The sequence below is a fragment of the Ambystoma mexicanum genome, chromosome 6p (genome assembly GCF_040938575.1).
Source record: "Ambystoma mexicanum isolate Mex_15411 chromosome 6p, UKY_AmexF1_1, whole genome shotgun sequence".
Taxonomy (NCBI): domain Eukaryota; kingdom Metazoa; phylum Chordata; class Amphibia; order Caudata; family Ambystomatidae; genus Ambystoma; species Ambystoma mexicanum.
This window is the reverse complement of record NC_090935.1, coordinates 495,262,448-495,283,309: the sequence shown is the minus strand read 5'-3', so window position 1 is coordinate 495,283,309 and position 20,862 is coordinate 495,262,448.

Below are 20,862 nucleotides of genomic sequence, written 5' to 3'. Positions count from 1 at the left end.
TGTTTACAATACATAGTGGTTCAGTGTTTCTTTAGACCATATGTATGCTCCAATTTCTTCGTACCAAGCTACTCTCTCCCTCCTTAGTTAGTCCTGGTTGCTCTGCGCATGCTACCCACATTATCAGGTGGTACATCCTTATACTGTGAGTGGAGCTTATGTACTGCCTCAGATATGGTTATTATGAAGTCTTGGTAGGACTATAGAAAAACTGTCCTATAACTCCTGATATGTGTCAGGATTACCCCCTGGAAGTTATGGCAAAGGTGGAAGAATTCACTGCCTTGACGTCTGTCAGTGTGTTGGCTGCCTTCTCAGATCTTCCTTTTATCTACGGCCGGCACCTCACCCCTGTATATCTCCTTACTCATTCCTTTTGTTGGCGGCTTCCTTGCTCCAAGACTATTATGCTCAGATCAAACTGCTACTTACACTTCTGAAGGCCTCAGGCATGCGGTGGTCTTTGCCACATTCCTACCAAGTATATACCAGCTCCAGTACCCACCGCTACCAATACTTTCAGTGACATTCTACAGTTATACAGGTCTAGTAACCCGCAACAACCATTCTGCTTGAACATCTATCTGAACATTCCTCGTTCAAAAACCACCTTCAAGAAACATCATCCAGGGTTTTTTGGCACCTTGTGGCTTTTTCCCTGGTTTAGGGGTTTGGCTCCTTGGAGTTCTCCGAGATTTGGTAACCTTACCAGTCAAGGTGGCCTCTGAGGGAGCTAGACCCTATCTACACGAAAAGAAGAACAACAAGTTCATGTAGAAGGGGAATCCGGACGTCAAGAAGAATAGAAGGAAGAAGCAGGCGGATCCCAGAGACAGCTCTTCTGAAGGTCCTTGATTCCTGCCCGCCTTGGATCAGACGCATCCCCTTCTCCTCTGCGGGTGGTCCACTTCAGCAGCTTGCCTCTTGCTGCTCTGCCTCTGCCGCTACCCTCCCTCGGTGTATGGTGTAGCGGGTCACCACCACTGTTATTGTTTATCTGCCCCTCATCTGCCCCCCATGATCAGCACTTTTACATTGCTGCCTACAGACTGCCTGCCACAGAAGGACAGCCAGTAAGGAGCACGAGGAGCTCTTCCTCAAGTTAGTCCTCCTCGAGGCTTGAGGCGCGGGAGACAAATGGTCATCCAATTGGGGAAGGCACGTACATTCATCATCCATGCTGGGCCATCACAAATGGACTGCCCCAGAAATCGCAGGGCATGGCGGCCTCACTGGGTGGGCGTTCCTTATGTGTTGTGTTTTAGGCTATTATTTGCAAAGCACTTCTGGCGTCTTCAACCACGTCCCAGTTATGACGAACTGGGATGCGTGGCATAGTGTCCACATTACTGAGATTAGCACACAGACACTTTGATTTAAATCCTAGCTTCAGCACCCGATCAGCACAGTGTTATTCTGGACCAATCTCTGCATCTCCCCATGTGCAATTATGTGGAATGTGATGTGAAACTGATGCTGTTAATTGCTGTGCTGGTGTGCGCTAATATCATCCCATCACTTCTAGGCTTCTCTGATTTGGCCTCCACAGCCCAAAGGCCGGATTTTGTGGGTGTGGTAGCAAATGTTTGAGGGGGCCCTGCTGCCATCTATCTGAAATATCAGTTTTTATCCAGCAGGATACGGGAGATAGGTAGTAACAGTTTCCCTTTTACATCACGTAGGATTTGTAATAACCTGCACAGAGTACAAAAAATGTACATAACGTTAAAGGAAAAGGAAATGGTTTGCTGAGCTCTGTAACCTGCACAACATCGTTTCTGAACCCCATCATGGCTCACTCAGCCTTTCATCCTTTCAGAAGTGGATACAACGAGTACCATTTAGATGAGCATTGAAAACCCTGATTACTTAAGTGCCAGGTTTATTTTAAAGTGCCCAAAATAACATGGCTTGTAGATTTAAAACAAAATCCTTGTCTGAGGAAGAAATGTGGTTGTTACATTGGGGGAGGAAACCTGAGGAGGGCATTGGTAGGTCCTCACTTAAGTGTAAAGTATTTCTGGTGTGGCAGCCCCACTGGGCCCTTGATTCTGCAAGCTACTCAGTGAAGGGGCACCTTCATCCACTGGGTCCATAAATAAGTGTGTAGTTTCAGAAAGCAGGGAGGTATAGCCCAAGAGGACTGGGCAACAATTCTCAAAGCAACTTATTATAGTATACACAGAGCGTGCTGTACAAGCTAAATAATGACTTTGTCTTCTAATTGTTTTTATAGCACCTTGTACCCCACAGAGGCCGGGAAAATGCTATCTCAGTCAGATACTGGGCCACTTCTAAGACATGGCACATTTGACTCACAGTTGTTATTGGCAGGGGTAACCTCCCTTGAGCCTGTGTCTTCAAGAGAAAACAAAAGCAGGTGTCCCAAGATGTAACAGGAAAGTAATAGCAATGGAAATTATGTTGACCCAATGCACAATAAATATATTTTGGTGTGTGAACTATTTTATCGTCATTTATACTAAAACCTGGGAGGAACACCTTTTCCATCTTTTTGCTATTACGAGAGCCCTCAGAGAGGCTGGCCTAACTGCAAATCCATCCAAATGCAGACTGGCCCAGTCAGCCGTGAAATACCTTAGCTTCTTTGTAGGGAATGGTAGTGTACAACCTCAACGCAAGAAAGTGAAAGCCGTCTTAGACACCCCTACACCTGTGACTAAAAGAGATCATTTCTAGGGTTAATCTGTTATTACCATAGGTTTATCCCAAACTTCTCGGACAGGACAGCTTGCCTGATAGACAAACTAAAGAACGCTGAACCCCAGACAATTCATTGGACTGACGAGGATGATATATGTTATAACAACTTAAAACAAACCCTGTGCTAGAACCCAATCCTAAAGCTGGTAGATTCTCAAAAGAATTTGTATAGCAAACAGACGCCTCCCTTACAGGGTTAGGAGCAGTCCTATCACAAGTCTGCATCAGATTAGAACATCCCATCTTGTTTACGAGTTGCAAACTTTTCCCACATGAAAAGAATAACTCCATGCAGGAATTAGAGGCCCTTGCCATCAAGTGGGCCATTACCCACCTTAGATATTACCTCCTAGTAATAATGTTCACACTCGTCACAGACCATTCTCCACTAGTTTGGATTAGTCAACGAAAAGACTCCAACCCTCGAGTCATTCAGTGGTTCTTAGACCTGCAGCCCTACTGTTTCACTGTGGAACACCGAAAAGGCAAAGACCAAGGGAATGTAGATTTCCTCTCCCGGTTCACCTGTGAAACAGATGCGGCTACATCTCATGGGGGGAGGGTATGTGAGAAACCTGAAGTTGTCTGTGATGCTGGAAATGCATTGGAGGGACAGTCATGTCCTTGTCATGTACTCGCTTATCATGTGTGTTCTGTGTTGTTGTCTGCCCAGGAGTCAATGTTGGACTCCTGGCAGCGCAGCTCATCCTCATTTTGGTTGTGGTGAAAAGAGACCCTTATTGCACCCATGGGTACGGGTACAACCCTGTACCCCTAGTGTATGTTTTTGGGGACCTGTGTGTGGCCCACAGAGAAGGGTATGTGCTGGTGGCAGCTCCATGCTGAATTTGACAGGTACTCTGAGTATCCTCCATTTTGGTTTCTATTACCTGTTACCTTGTTTTCCCAAATTCCGGGAAGCCCTGACTCTGTCCCTTCCCCTGACTGGCTGTTGGGGGGAAGAACCATATATGGTATTGTGAGGAAGTCCAGGCCAGACTGGCTGGAGCCTTCCCAGTGACTAAATGTTTTGGGTACACCTCTGGGGTGGGACCTGGGTGAATGGAGTGTGTGACCGATATGCATTCCATGTTACGGGTGTCTGGTCTGTGTGGGTGTGATACAAAGAATGAGACAGCCCTGCCCAAAACTGACATGAATGCAGTGTGTTGTGCTGAAAGGCTGGGTGCTTGCCCCAATCCATATTCCTTGCTATGAGTGACTGGGTGGAAGTGAATGGCCGGAAATGAACTGTGAGCCTGATTGGCTGGCTGCCTGTATGAATGCCCTTCTGACTGATTGGCTTAGCTCAGCAGTGTGAAAGAGGGACAGATGAGTATAACTGGGGACTTCTCACTTACCAAATTGTTCAGAAGCCGAAGTTGAAACTTGAAGCTGCTTATCCTTTAAACCCAGCTAGAAGAAGAAGAATTGCTGCTGCTTTCCTTCGACCCATTCTGAAAGCTGTCGAGTCTGTCATGGACTGATCCGAGATTTGACCTGGCTAGGAGACCTCTCCCCGAGCTACAAGGGAACATCGTGCAGAAGCTGATCTTCATCGAGGCACCCAGGAAGCCAGTCACAAAAGGCTGTCGACCAGAGACGTGGTCCACCGAGAAATCTGAAGCAAAGCACCCGGACATCGTCGTAGAAACTCTTCTAACTCAGGTACTTTGGGGTAGTTGAACATTTTGACCAGCAAACAAGACTATTTGAACAGATATGGACTGGGCTTGTTAATACACTTTATCACAGGTTGGAGGATCCGCACTCAGATTTGTGCCTTGGTAGAAGAAGATAACATTCTGCCATTGTTTAACCTAACTTGTCTTCCTTCCTATGCTCTATGCTGATACACTTTACTGTTTGATTTGTATGCCATTCGAAACTGTCAGCAGTTGGAGCATTTTAAAGGAGTCAGTAGTTAAAAGTGGTACCACATAGACAGTGTTTATATTTGCTATATTAGATTTGCCAGAGTAAAGTGTTTAATTAAGTAATGTATATATCTTGAACCTTATTTATATAAAGAACTGTGTTAGCACATAACATAGTGTGTGGACATTTCTTTGTGGGGGGCTTGGGGTATACCAACTAATATGGTGTTTCCTTCATGGTTTTGGATCACGGTCCACATGCTTTGCCTAGTGATAGAGGCAGATGGAGGGTATTGATAACCTTTTTCTACGCCCCATTCATTCATGGCCCAGCGGTAGTAATGATCAATCTAGGAACTTAAGCAATCAGCCTGATTGATGTTGTGTTTGTATGTTTACATTTTAGGTGAGCCCCGCTGGTGTAGTATACACATTTTCTCTTTTGTCCATCTCCATTCCACGCGACCTCGCTGGACCATAGTGCCCCTGAAGAATTTCTGTTAACCAAGAATTACACAGAAAGAAACATGTCGGGTTGGGGAATGTACTGTTATTTGTAAACAGTTTTAAGTGATTTCAGTCTGAGTCAGATTAGACCAAGAAAACAAGACACTGGCTCAGCTGTGTTAAACTCACGGTTCATATTCATGATGGACTAGAAATTGTATAATTGTGTTTTAGTATGTTTGTTTTTATTGATGAAAAATGTGTTACAATTGAGTGATTTGATGAATTGTGTGAGTATGAATGTAGTATGGTTGAAGTGTGGTTTGTTGTGGTTTTAGATGGGAATGATGAATCTTATCAGTCCAATTATGAATTTGATGGATTGATCAACACATTTTTTGATATTTACATTGATATGTGTTTTAATAATTATGGGATCTGTTTTTTTACAATGATTTGTTCCATATATATTAATAAAAAATATTGAATTGTGTTAGAGCGTCTAATGGGTTGAATTCAATTTGATTCATCTCAGGGTTTTTTTTTTTTTTTGAAAGACGCGTTTCTCCAAAGCTGTTTCCTGCATCGTGAAGTCAGCATGATTATGTAGACAGGTGTATTACACTGGGACGCACCACATAAACACAACAGTACTCTGACCTTCTATGTTAATCTCTTTATTGTTCTATCCGGGCCAGGTCACAGTACTTAGATATTCTGTAGCGCTCACCTGATTCCCACGGAGGCGCAGGTCTGGCTTCGAGTGCTGATGCTTCTTCAATGGTGAAGCGCAGGACTCTGAAGATGGACAAGAAGGGCCCCTCTACTCTGGCTTCTCCGGCTCGCAGGAATATTCCCCTGTGCGTGAAAAGGGAGTATTACCTACTGACTGAGTTATGCTCAAGCCTCCCACTCTCTTCCAACCCTCCACGATACCCTTCCACGATTCCCTGTGAAGTCTCACCTTAGGGTCAGGAAGGATGAGCTCTCCATCCTGCTTCTGATGCAGGGGCGCGTTGAAACCCAGTTACTTCACTGGATTGAGGATTGATGGGAGTTCAGGTAAGCTTGACTATTCAGGTAAGGCTCTGTAAAAGTTTGGTTGCAAGTTCAAAAGTCCAAGCTTAATAATAATGTTCATTTTCTTTTTCCCCTTAGGGGCCGGGGTTCGGAATGCCGGAGATATGGCGCCGACCCGAAGTGAAACGTGCAGTTCCAGTAAATGACAGGTAAGTTCTGGATGAGCGCTCGGGTAATGTCTTTGCATTCGCTCATTCAATGTCTTTGTCTTTTTTCCCCATAGGGGCCGGGGTCCGGAAAATGCCTGGAAGCGGCAAGACCCGAAATTAAATGGGAATGACCCAACAGGTAAGTCTTAGAAGGAAACTGAGCTTTTCCTATTCCCTTCCTTCTCTCACCTTGTTCTTGTCTTTTACTCTCTAGGCTCTGGGAAGTGGCTGTGGATCCGGATGATCGCTGCTGAAGATGGTGGCGTCCAGAATAGGTGAGTGAAATGCAGCGCTGCAGCGATCGTAGCGAAATGCTTTTAAAATTATGTCTTCCTTTTCAGGATCGTCGGTGTGATGTCTCTGTGGTGCTGATTTAGCAGGTAAGGTCTTTTGTCTCCCTTTGCAGGTGACCCAGGATACGGACAGGCGTGGCTGAGGTCCAGATGCAGGAGCTGACACGGTGAGCGTCCAGCTGCGAGGAGCAGAACAACGCGAAGCGTGAGTTGCTGATCGGGTGTGGTTTAAATAACTTTGGAAGAAGTTCCAAGTGTGTATCCTTCCACCCATCAGGTATGTATCCTTCCCCGACCACACCCGGGTGGAAAGTAGTTCCACAGGTAAAGTAGTTCCATTCAGGCCTCAAGAGGGCCTGGATGTGGCAGCATGGTCTGCATCAGGTAAGTGCACATTAAAACACTTGAACACATGTCTAGCTTTATGAGCCTGGCGCCTAAGGCGCCAGGACAGAGGTCCAACATGAGCCTGGCGCTTAAGGCGCCAGGACTGCGTCCAAAGGGCCCCAGCTTGGGCCCGCTGGCACTCCCCTGGGGGAAATGATGCCTGCCTCTGGGGTTGCTGGGTCGGACCTGGCTCCTTGGAGGTAGGCATCATGACATATTCCTGGTATCCCCTGTTACTCTTGTGTTTTGGCGTTTTCGCACGGCTGTTGTTCATGGGATTTCTTTCTCTTTTCCTTCCTCTAAATTGGGGTATATCACTTTCACTTGGTGCTTCGTTACATTTTGTGGACATTCCAGATTTACTACTTGACCTGTTGTATGTTATAGTGCTGATAAGTTCTAGCACACCATGGCGGCCGATAAAACTCGTAGCTATGATGATAAATATGTGGCTGAATTATTGGCCAAATCCTCATTATTTTCCAATGATGGGGAAAGTTCTCCATTGACCAACATTAGCAATTGGAATGAGCTTTTTCAACTTCGCAAGAGATCCATCCGCACAGAACTCCACGGTACTATTATGTTGGAATATTTGCGCAATGGCGTCTTACCACAAGGTCTAGTGGTGAGGAATGAGCCGCGATTATTCCTGGACAACAAAGAATTCATCATTAGGTGGAGTTATATTGCGAATAAGTGCGGACGGGACTGGTTAATTCTAATAATTAACACCGCAAAGGAGATGTCAGTCAAACAACTAGAAGAGTTAGAAGAGGCCATAAAAAAACTTGTGCCGTTGGAAGTATACACTAAGAGGTTGGACGAGATCATTTGTGAAATGAATGATTTCAAAGAATCAACGGTACGAGACCACATTAGACGGCTGAAGACAGATATCACAGATTTTTCACATGAGAAGGCTTTTCGTTACTCCCAAGAGGGGTACGTGCCTCATCAACATTATGACGGGGCACCCAGATCACAACAGCAAAAAAATGTGAGGTTCACTAATACCTCGTTTAGTTCACACAGCTCGGATGAAGATACATTTGCCCGTGGAGATGGTGGTAGACAACAAAGACGTGGTAACAGTCGTGGGCGTGGTAATTCCAATAGACGTAGGTCTCAGAATACTCGCCCATTTCCAAGAGGGAGAGGACCTTCTGTTGGTTTTTTAGATCAGGACCTACAAAATTGGGATTACGAACCACCAGTGACAAGGAGCAACAAAGCTTATTGATCAATTTGTCATCGTACAGACCCACACCAGTTGAGATATCAGTCCTGGAAAAAGGGCTTGGGTTTGTTCCAATCATTGCCTACAACCGTTTTGTCTCTAGAGTTGAAATAGAGGAACTATTCAGGAAAATACATCTCAAACAGTTTTTTCACGAGAATCCATTTGAGGATAAAGAAAGGAATAGTGGTTTGCATAACCAATCCTCTGTTTGCCCACCTACCACGAGCCATGGTCCAGAGTCTGTGGTATTTGAGAGAAGGGTTCTGGCTGATCTGGAAACTTTGGAACGGACACATTCCCTGTATGCCTTTCAAAATTGTTCGACGGCACAGAAAAAAGCTTTCGATTCCCTCAAAAATAACAAAACCATAGTAATACGAAGTGCCGATAAGGGAGGCGCGATAGTGTTACTGAATCGCCAAGATTATGTCACAGAATGTTTACGACAGCTTTCAGATACCACCTTTTATAAACCCGTTGAACAAGATCCTACGGGACGCCTGATGAACCTTATTGCCCACAAAGTTGAAAAAGCTAAAGACAGACACTGGATAACTCGGAAGGAAGCCGAGTATTTAGTAAAGAAAGATCCTAGTGTTCCCTTGTTCTATATTCTGCCTAAAATTCATAAGACACTATCTAACCCCCCCGGGGAGACCGATAGTGTCTGGTACGAATACAGTGTTGGAACCATTAGCGAAATTTGCCGACTCTTTTTTAAAAGGGTTTATCAGCAAAATGACATCCTATGTTCAAGATTCTATGGCAGTGATCAAGGTTATTGAGAACTTGAATTTCAATCCACATGAGGATATCCTTGTCACTATGGATAATGTCTCTTTATATACAAAAATTCCCCAGTCGTCCACACTAGATGTAATTGAAGAGTTGCTACTTACCAAACGCAGCTCCGGTATGACACCTAATTCGTTTATCTTATGGTGCACGGAACTGGCCCTTACTGAAATTATTTTCAATTTGACGGCCGTTTTTATCAACAGGTCCATGGTACTGCCATGGGGTCAGCCGTGGCACCATCCTTGGCTAATCTTTATGTGGACTATGTGGAACATATGCGTGTTTATAGTGAACATAACATCTTCAAAGAACATATCTCGTTGTGGCGTAGGTATATTGATGATGTACTGTTAATTTGGCATGGTGATGATACAACTCTATTAGCCTTTTTTCAATGGTTAAACGGGATTAATCCTTTTCGGAAGTTCACTATGAATTTTCATAGGGAACAGATAGATTTTTTGGATTTAACTATCTTCTCCAACGCCTCCACTAATTTGCTGGGATTGAAACCATTCCATAAAACCACTGACAGAAATTCGCTTCTCAGATATGATAGTTTTCACCCTAAGGCCCTAAGGGATAATTTACCGTTTGGGCAGTTTTGGCGACTCAAACGGAACAGCAGTGAGGAAGAGAGGTTTGAGTCGGAAGCCTCCATTTTGAGTCATAACCTGATCCAGCGAGGATATCCTAAGAAGATTGTGAAGAGATCGCTGAAGAGAGCATCCAATAACCATCGGGAGGCTTTGCTTGAATACAGATCCAAATCTAGTCCTTCCAAATCTGATCCACTGGTTTTTGTGAGTACCTTTAACCATCTTTCCAACCATGTGGTTAAGATTGTCAAGAAACATTGGCATCTTTTAGCACAAGCTAAGATACCCGTGGCTATCCCACAATGTGCCTTTAAAAGGGGTCGTAATGTCAAGGAAATGGTGTGCAGGACTGACATTAGTAATAAGTTTGATAAATAAACCACCATCACCCAACAGTGGGGGTTACCAAACTTGAGAGGACATGCCCCTTGTGGCATGTGTGTCTGCTGTCCCCTCACTAAACGAACCACCGAGGTTGATATTGGGCTTCCTAGACCTTGGGAGCAAAGAGGGTTCTCGAATTGCAATTCAAGCTTTGTTATATACGCTATCAGGTGTCCTGCCATAAAATTTATATTGGAAAAATAGAACGGAAAATCAAAGTCTGTATCAGTGAACATAAAAGCTGTATCAGATTAAGGAATTTAACAGCACCCATGGTAGGGCATTTCATAATGCGGAATCATGGTTGTGACGACTTAAGATGGACAATACTTAAAAAGATTGTGGTCACTAATAATATGTCTGTGGACAAACAAACTCTATCTAGGGAGGAGACTAAACTTATTTTTCTGAGTAAAAGCCATGTGGTTGGCTTAAATGAGACAATAGATTGGAATTTTTAGTCAGTGGTATGTTATACTGCATACCTTCTTACCATCAGAGCCTTCATTATGAGAAATAAGTTGGGCACTTAGTGTTGCCTAGCTGATATCAGAGACATGTTTCTTCTACATGGCCAGGTCGGTGGAATGACATGTACTCCATCCCGTGAGTAAACCGTGTGTTTGGGGAGTTCTGCCCGTGAAGTTTTGACGTGCGAGTATTCGTGTGTCAACTTATTTACAGGGTCACGTCGACTCTTATGGAGCGACATGTGAAATCAATCATAATAATTCTTTGGACTGAATAGAACAGGCTTTACTTACCTTATTATTTTTTGATTGGCAACTCACTAATAACAGGTCTCATTAAGAAGGAGGGCTGTTGAGTCCGCACGGAGACTGAGGGGGTGTATTCGAATGTCATCTGACATTGCGTGACCGCCACGTGATTACGTGAGCACGTATATTACCTGGAAACGTTTAGCCTGACCTTTGGATATGCTGGTCGATTTGATTTTCACGGTTAACTACGTCGCACGCTCGAGAGTTACGCAGGTAAAATGGGTTTCGTTTTTTGGTTCCGGTTCATGTTGCTGGTGGCATTAGGGGGATACCGACAGTATTTTATCAGGGTCTCGTTACCGATTTGTGTTTCCCCATTCATGATGTTACCAGCAGGAGGGGGTACTTGCTTTTTTTATCCCCTGCGTTAGATATGAGTTCGCTAATTAGCATTGTCTTTCGTTCGCGCAAGGATGGGGACAGGTTAGCCGTTCTCAATTTCTCAAGCTGCGTTATTTCGAAAACGCATGGTGCACCCCCCGTATGTATGGATGCCTCGTGGAAACGAATTGATCACCTTATAGTGGTGATTCAGTTTATTGATTCGTCTTCGTTACCTCTCTCTTTCTCTGCTATAGTAATGTTGAACCTCATGGTCATGACCTATACAGATGACGGTTCTGTTGCCGCCCTATGGGAAGATTCCTACTAGGATGCAGTTATCTGTGCATATGCTGGATAGTGACAGACCTTTGTGATAAAGGTAAGCCTGGGTGACTTAAGCATGCTCTGGTGAAACATTGTTCTATGTCATGTGTTGCTACTATGAATGGAGAATTTCTATACAGGCTTATCTCTAAAATATTATGTATCTATATGGAATAATAGAGATTTTTTTTCCTTATAGTTCCGCAATGGTTGGTAACTGGTTATGTTCCGCCTCTGTATTTACAGGTGGGTGATAAGTTGCCACAAGACATATACCGATTCTATGAGAATTGGGCACCTCTGCTTAATTAGGTACCGAGCACCGTTTTGTTCACCGGCGATTATGTACCACCAGGGTTGATACATACCAGTGGTATTACTCGACAAAGTTACAGAAGATTGGTTGTGAGTGTCCGGCCTTAAATGATTACATTGATAGTTTTTCTTCTCTTTTTTATGCATGATACACAATTTGGTCATGGCAGGCTTTACTTAATTGAGAGGTATTACCTTAGTGGTTCTGGAATTCTCGAAGAGTCACGAGGTGTTGGTGATGGTGATGATATTTTGGACCTACCAACTAATATGGTGTTTCCTTCATGGTTTTGGATCACGGTCCGCATGCTTTCCCTAGTGATAGAGGCAGATGGAGGGTATTGATAACCTTTTTCTACGCCCCATTCATTCATGGCCCAGCGGTAGTAATGATCAATCTAGGAACTTAAGCAATCAGCCTGATTGATGTTGTGTTTGTATGTTTACATTTTAGGTGAGCCCCGCTGGTGTAGTATACACATTTTCTCTTTTGTCCATCTACATTCCACGCGACCTCGCTGGACCATAGTGCCCCTGAAGAATTTCTGTTAACCAAGAATTACACAGAAAGAAACATGTCGGGTTGGGGAATGTACTGTTATTTGTAAACAGTTTTAAGTGATTTCAGTCTGAGTCAGATTAGACCAAGAAAACAAGACACTGGCTCAGCTGTGTTAAACTCACGGTTCATATTCATGATGAACTAGAAATTGTATAATTGTGTTTTAGTATGTTTGTTTTTATTGATGAAAAATGTGTTACAATTGAGTGATATGATGAATTGTGTGAGTATGAATGTAGTATGGTTGAAGTGTGGTTTGTTGTGGTTTTAGATGGGAATGATGTATCTTATCAGTCCAATTATGAAATTGATGGATTGATCAACAAATACATTTTTGGATATTTACATCGATATGTGTTTTAATAATTATGGGATCTGTTATTTTACAATGATTTGTTCCATATATGTTAATAAAAAATATTTAATTGTGTTAGAGCGTCTACTGGGTTGAATTCAATTTGTTTCATCTCAGGATTTTTTTTTTTTGAAAGACGCGTTTCTCCATAGCTGTTTCCTGCATAGTGAAGGCAGCATGATTATGTAGACAGGTGTATTACACTGGGACTCACCACATAAACACAACAGTACTCTGACCTTCTATGTTAATCTCTTTGTTGTTCTATCCGGGCCAGGTCACAGTACTTAGATATTCCTGGTATCCCCTGTTACTCTTGTGTTTTGGGGGCTTGGGGACTACATTGTACTAAAGAACCAGCCCGCATCACCTCCTGAGAGGTTAAGTCTTGGTTGCTCGTCCATTGCTACCACATAGGGAACCTTGGCTGGGGTGCTCTGTGCTTCTGCTCTGCCACATAGAGGGCAGGAGTACAGATGACCCCACACTGGTGGCAGCAGTGGGATGCTAATGGTTTTAAGAATCAGTGTGTAACCTTACCACCTACAAAATATCTTTGTGGTTTTTACTTGTGTACTAGAGTAACTACGTTACAAGCAATGAAATCTATTGCAAATGGCAAATTGAGTAGGATGAGCTTAGAGGCTCTCCAGAATGCTTGTGAAGCCAGGGAGTTAGACTTTGAAGATACATCTAGGGCTGAGCAGATAGCTGCCCTGGTGGACAACCAGACTGATTCTAATGCTCTTGATGAAGGGCGGATAAAACCACTGAGGACCCTGCCCCTGGGGTTATTATTGAATCTGTGTCTGGGAGTGCTACCTCTCCTGCTGCCTCTATTCCGAAAACCCAGAATTGTTTCTGCAGGGAATGCTTTGGAACTTGAATTATTGAGGACGAAATTGGCCTTTGAATAGAAAACGTTGGAAACTGAAGCTGAACTAAAGAAGGAGGAGTTGGCACCGCAAGTGATACTCAAAGATAGGGATCTTGAACTTAAAAACAAAGGCACTGAATGTCAGAGAATGCAGCTAGAGAAAGCTAGAGTGGAGACTTCAGCCAAACCAGTTAAGAGTGTCAGGTCCCTTGCCTCCAGGTTTATGAAAGATGTGGTTGGTGTGTATGTGGAGGGTTCTGATATCCTCCAATGGATTGAAGCATTTGAAATGGCGTGTGGAATTCATGATGTCGATAAAAGAGATTGGGCAAAGTGTTTGTTAAGTAGAGTGCCTCAGACGGGTTATGGCTGTATTCTGAAACTGAGTGTTTGTTTGTTTATTTTATTTGTATAGAGCTTCAGACCCGGGGGTATATGGGCGCTCAAGGATATGGTTACAGGATACAGGTTTATAACTTTACAACTTTTAGAACAGTTGTGCAGAATTTATACAATTTACAAATGGTTGCAGGATACAGGTTTATACATTTAGAACAAGTGTGCAGAATTTATACAATATACAAAATACAGTTATTACAGAGGAGTTATACATTTTATATAATATGTACACAGGAATGATACAGAAGGTAGTACCAACAGACGCAGGGTGGTAGTGAGTGAATGCTGGGGCATCTGTAAGAGGTGTCCAGAGTGACCTGAGGTGGTGTTAGTTTTTGTTCAGTAGCCAGGTGATAACCTGGGTTCTGAATGCTTGGAAGTGTATGCCAGAGTTGGGCGGCTAGAACCGGGAAACTGGTTCCGCCGGCTCTTTTTAGGGTGTATTTGGGCACCACCAGGCATGGTGTGTTGGTGGAACTGGTGATTCTGGTAGCAGGTTTCATAGTGAATTTATTGGTTAGATAAGGCGGGGCAAGGTGATTCAAGGCTTTCTAGGTGAGACAAATAGTTTTTAGGTCAATTTCTTTTGTTGAATGGAGAGCACACAATTTCTACACGATTTTCTGCTAACAGAAATATGTTCTGTCCTGGGAATATTAAGAGCCGCTCGGAGTGCGTTGTTTGAGGACCTGCAATTTGTTAATTATGGATTTGTTTGCACCTGCATATAAGCCGTTGCAGTAGTCCAGTTTACACTGTATAAGTGCTCTGGCTAATATGAGGCAGCTTTTAGTGGATAGCAGAGGTCTGCAAGCCTGATCAGCGCACCTGTGTAGGCAGTGGCTGAGGCGGTCATGTTGATTTGTTTAGAGAGGTTGGTATTGGTATCTAGATAGAAACCAAGGGTTTTTACACTTTTAGCGATGAGTATAGTGTTTCCATCAATAATGATGCTATTGTAGCTGGGGCTGAGTTTCAGGAGGGTGTTGGGGGAGCCGACAAGGAGCAGTTCAGTCTTATCATTCAGGCAGAGGCCATGTGGGGCCATCCATGCCTGAATGATGGTGAAGACTTTGTTGATCCGGCCGACGTCAGAGTTGTAGTTACCTGATAGAGTTAGGAGTATCTGGGTGTCATCTGCATAGTTGATGTAGGTGACACCCAGATGGTCCAGCTTGTCGAATAGAGGCTTTGTAAATATGTTATACAAAGTAGGCGAAACGGAAGAGCCTTGTGGGACACCACATGTGATGGTTATCGGGTCGGCCGCTGCTAACGGTGAGAAGACACGCATGGTCCTGTTAGCGAGGAAGGATTGGATCCATGTGACCGCAGAGTAGGAGAAATGTACTGCAGATGACAGGTGGTTGCATAAGATTTTGTGGTCGACCAAGTCAAAGGCTGCAGAGAGGTCTAAGAGAAGAAGGATGGCAGCCCTACCCTTGTCTTTGAGTTCGTCGATCTGACTTTTGAGATCAACAAGGGCCGTTTCTGTTCCATGTTGAAGCCGAAAGCTAGATTGACAGATTCCTAATAGTTGGTTTGTCTCTAGGTAGTCTTGAATTTGTAAGTAGGCCACTCTATCAAGGATTTGTAGTAAGAACGGGACAGTGGGGATAGGTCTATAATTGGCAGGTATAGACGGGTCGAGTGTTTGCTTTTTTAACAGTGGGAGCACCCATGATTGTTTCAAATTGCTTGGGATTGCGTTGCTAGTGAATGACAAGTTTATTAGTTTGGTAATGAAAGGGGATAGATCCCTAGCTGCGTCTTTTACAATCTGAGCAGGGCAACTGTCACCTTTACAGTTCGAAGGTTTCAAGGAGGCTATAATTTTTTGTACTTCAGGTTTAGTTACCTTTTTGAATGTGAAGCCTGAATTGATATCAGTGGGAGTTGGTAAGGTTGGATTGGAGGTTAAGTCATTAGTGAGTTGTTGTCGTTTGTTTTCAATTTTAGTTTGGAGCCCAGTGATTTTGTTGGCGAAGGCATTATGGATGCCCGTGTACCAGGGTTTATCCTTTGTACAGGTATCTGTGGGCGGATTGGGGTTTTCTAGTTCCTTTAAGATGTTGAATAGTTCTCTCGTACTAGAGCATGCCTGGGTTATCCTGGAGTTGAAGGTTTCTTTTTTTGCACATATTCTCATTTTTGTAAAGAGCAGGGATATTAGTAAGATTAGTTCTATTTTCTGATGAGGGAGCTGTTTTCCACAGTGTTTCAAGTTTACTTTTTTTTTGTCTGAGCAGTTTGAGTTCAGGGGTGCACCAAGAGTTCAAGTGTGCTTTGGGTTTACCTTTACGTATTTTCAATGGGGCAATGATGTCGATAGCTTTAGACATGGATTCGTTGCAGGTGTTGACCAACAGGTTCAAGTCGGCTGTGGCCGGTAGTGCGTTGAGAGTAGGGACTACCAGGGGTATTAGAGCTTCAGCTGTAATGTTACGCTTGTTCCTTGTTGGGCAGGCAGGTGCATAAAGAGGCTTTTTGGGCACTCGGTTATTGATATTGATGACTAGCGAGAGGAGGTGGTGATCTGTCCAGACAAGAGGTAGGGGGTCCTTAAGGGTAATATTGCAATTAAGAGCAGTTACCCAGTCGAGGGTCCTTCCTTTCGAGTGAGTGGGTTGGGAGCAGAATTGTAGGAGGCCATGCTCAGTTAGTGCATTGGCCAGGGAAGTAGCTGGGGTGTTGTTAGGGTCATTGTACCCGAGATTGAAGTGCCCAAGGATGATAATTTGTGCTGAGGGTTTAGAGCTCTCGGATACTAGGGAAGTGATATCTTCTTCAAACGATTCAGGCGGGCCTGGGGGCCTGTATATTAGGTGCACCGTAATTGTGCTTTTGGGGGAGGTTTGCAGTTTGACTGAGATGCTCACATGATTTTAGCGGAGAAGAGGAGGCTAGTTGATGTCAAGAGATGATTTAAAGATGATGGCTACACCACCTCCTCGAGCGTTGGGTCTATCGGCTCTGAGGATGGAGTAGTTATCAGGAATAGCTAGGGTTAGAAATGGGCCTGCAGCGTCATGCAACCAGGTTTCTGTCACAGCAAGGAAGTCAAGGTTGTTGGTCAGGATGATGTTGGCGGTCTCTATGGAATGGGCGACAAGGGACCTAACATTTAGAAGTGCTCCTTTTAGAGGGTGTGGGCTGGAGTTGTTAGAAACTACATTCTGGTTGTTGGTCTTGGTATGCGGTTTAACTGGATGGTTGCTATTCTTATGGAAGATTCTGGTACCAAGTCTGTTGTTATGCTCGGTCAGGTCGAAAATGGCGGTATGTGTGTCTACATGGACATCAGTTCTAATTGGGCTGTAACCAAGAACATTAGTTCTAATTGGGTTGTAACCAAGAGCAGGGCGTGATGAACTTGGGCTAGGGCGATGCCACTTGGGACTATCAGTGTTACTTTTGGTTGGGGTGTCAGCTAAATGGGCGCTGCCATAGGTAACTCGGGCTAGGGCGGTGCCACTTGGGACTATCAGTGTTACTTTTGGTTGGGGTGTCAGCTAAATGGGCGCTGCCATAGGTTAGATGGGCATGTTGGGAGCCTAGTGGGAAGGCTGGCGTGGTGGGCAAGAATGCTGTAGGGCAAGCGATGGGTTGGTGCCTAGAGCAGGCAAGTCTAGCTAGACCATTTTTATAGGCTATGTAATTGTTACTGCTGCAGGCTACACTGTTTTGCATGACACAGAATGGGAACATGATAAAGGTGAGCCAGAGTTGAATGGTGGTGGCAATGTGGCATAGGCACAGTGCAGGGATTAACAGTATGGCATCAATAGCATAGGGTCAAATCAATACAGTATGACATCAGTGGCGTAGGGGCAAACCAGTGCAGAGTAGTGGCGGTAGCATGGGGTCAGGCTGGTACAGCGTGGCAGCAAAAGCATAGGGCCAAACTAGCATTAATTATGATATGGTCAAACCAGTACAGTATGGCAATAGTAGCATGGGGTCAAGTCAATGCAGGGGTAACAACAAGTAGGTTTAGTAAGATGGTTCAACTGAACATACCCTGTAGTGGATGGGGATTTATGCAGAGCCGGGGCACAGGCATGCAACTAGTTCAGATCCGAGCTGTTCTGTCAATACATAGGCATTTACAGAGGACATATTTGCATCACATAATATGTGGCATTGCTCTGAGCAGATCTGCAGTTGGAATAAGCAGACTGATACAGTATAGATCAATTAGCTAGCTGAGAGGTGCAGGATCCGACTTAGAGCTGCAGGCAATGTCTGGCTATTAGCTGCGGGATCGGGAGCTGCGGCAAGGTGGGGCTCAGAGTGCTAATGCAGATTAGTCAAAGACACCAATATAATGTCAGGGTAATAGAAGCAAGACTGGGTGCAATGGAGGATTACCAGCTTCGTGCTAGTATAGTATCAGGCAGAGGCAATAATGCAGTGTCAATGTGCTAGAAGCAGATTCTGGTAAAGTGGCAAACACGCTCGTACAAATCTAGAGCTAGTACAAAATCAGTCAATAGCATTAATGCAGAGTCGTTGTGCTAGAATCAAGTTGTGGTAAGGTGGCAAACACGTTTAGGACCTAGCAGAGAATCAGGCAAAGGCATCAATACAGTGTTTGGGAGATAGAGGCAAGGCTAGGTTCAGTGGACGATTACAGGCTCAATGCTAGTACAATATCAGGCAAAGGCAACAATGACAATACAGTGTCAGTGTGTTAGTGTTAGATGCTGGTTGTGGCGAAGTGGCAATTAGGTACAGGCCGAAAATGCTGGTGTGAGTTTAAGCTTAGGACTACAGTGCACAGTAGCACATCGAAAAGGCGCAGTGCTCATGGATGGTGTAACAGTAGATGCACCTTGGGTGTGTAGCAGTAAGGCAAGCAGTAAGCAGTGAGGCAAGAGTACCTGAAGTCTAAGACTAACAAGCGTCTGAGTGACACAGTATGGAGATATGGATGTGTTGCATATGTGCAACAGTTTAGAGCATTTGACATGGGGTTGTATAGTGCGTAGAAAACATTTTGCAGGTAGCTCAGACAGGTGCAGATGTGTACTGTACTTGTAAGTAAATGTAGACAAGGTGTGTCGTAAACACAACAAGGTGTGTCGTAAACACAACAAGGTGTGCAAGATCGAATAGCAATGTGGTTCATTTACAGCTATAGTGAAGGTATCTTCATTCTTTACATAGCATTTTGTAGTACATAACAAGCATATTGCGGGCGGAATGCACAGGCAACAAGTGTTACACAGGAACGGTTAATCGTTATACAATTGTGCGTGATTACCTTAAATAGTTCAAAACTATGCTACACATCAGCTTATGCACTATATAAGTACATTATGTCACAAGGTTTGGATGCAATATGTGCGATCGGCAGAGTCGTTAGTCCAGGTGATCAGTGTGATTGACTTTCGGTCGCGCTTTCAAGAGAGTTTTAGTACATGGATGTCGGGTGTGGAAGAAAGGGGTCAGTATGAGTGCATGAAATCTGCTTTGATTGCCAAGTTTGGCAAGACACCTACCCAATACCGTAAAAGGTTCAGGGAATATAAGAAAAGAGAGAATGGGCCTAACTACGAGTCTGGCGGTAGCATTGCCAGTAAAATCGGCAGGCTGCCGCCAGACTCGTGCCTTTTTCCGGTGCCTGGCTCCACGGAAACACCAGGGGATTACGAACCTGGTGTTCCTGGAAGTCAGGTGCCGGAAAAATGTAAATCCCCATTCCCATTTGAGTCACATAGTACTCAATGGGAATGGGGATGAGGGAAGCACTAGCACCGTTAATAACAGTGCTGGTGCGTCCTCGAAAGTCTGCGAGCGGGTGCCGTCCCGCCCCCACCAGGTCTGACCTGGCGGGAGGGACGGCATCCGTGTGCGGATCCGGTAACAACAGTGCCGGTAGGCTTACCAGCACTGTTGTTACCGGACCAGCACACTTGTAATGAGGCTCAATGTTTCTTGGGTTGACTGGGTGAGTGCTGCGTATATGAACATGATGGGGTGTATTGATGGATACAAGGTGAAAAATTGTCACACCTTTTGTTTTTTGAGCATTTTTCTGAATCCTGTTTACCAGAGCAGCGTCAGTATGTTGCTGACCAGAACATTTTGGATCCCTTTAAGCTGGCCAGGCTGGCTGACAAGTGGGTCTCCCACCGGGTGTCCCCTAAGGAACCCAGTGGGAAGGACAAGTACAACGAGAAAGGGGCCTCTCAGAAGTCTGAGGAGTCCCAAAAGCAATCACTGTTGGATAAACCTAAACCTCCCTCTCCTAAGAACCAAAACTCTAGTGGGGATAAGTCTTATGAGGTTGGGAGTAAGAGTAGCGGTTCTCCTGCTGCAAAGCAGGCTCCCAGTAGATCCAGTACCGTACCTCGCATTCCTGTCACTTGTTGGGACTGTGGGGCTCTGACCACAATAAGGGGGACCCCAAGTGTAAAGGTAAGGCACTTAGAGTCCAAGCTGTCAGCCTGACCTACCCTTGCTCCATGCCTGGGTGGAGGCCCCTGTCCTCCCCTCCTCTACAGGAATCACCTTTGGTGCTCCTGCAGAGAAGAAAGTGGTGTCCCTCGGGGCCTGGGACCAATATGCAGAAGTACTGGCTACTATACCACAAAACACCCACAGATTTTTGACAAGTGTCCTCCTGAATGGCCCTCCTACTGGTTTGAGAGATACCGGGGCAAGTATGACAGTGCTGGACAGGACCCTGCTCTTGCCAGAGGACTATGTAGGTGCTCCTCTGAGAACTACCAGGTTAGCTGATGGGCCTCCCAAATGATCTCCTGTAGCCTTAATCACCATCACGATTGCAGACAAGACGGCAAAGATTCCTGTCCTGGTTCAGGACAATGTACCTGCCAACATCTTGTTGGGGAATGATCTAGTAGAGTTGGGGTTGATCTCTGATGGACTACCCTGGCGGCTGCTGCTGCAGTCACTAGATCACATGTCACACCGG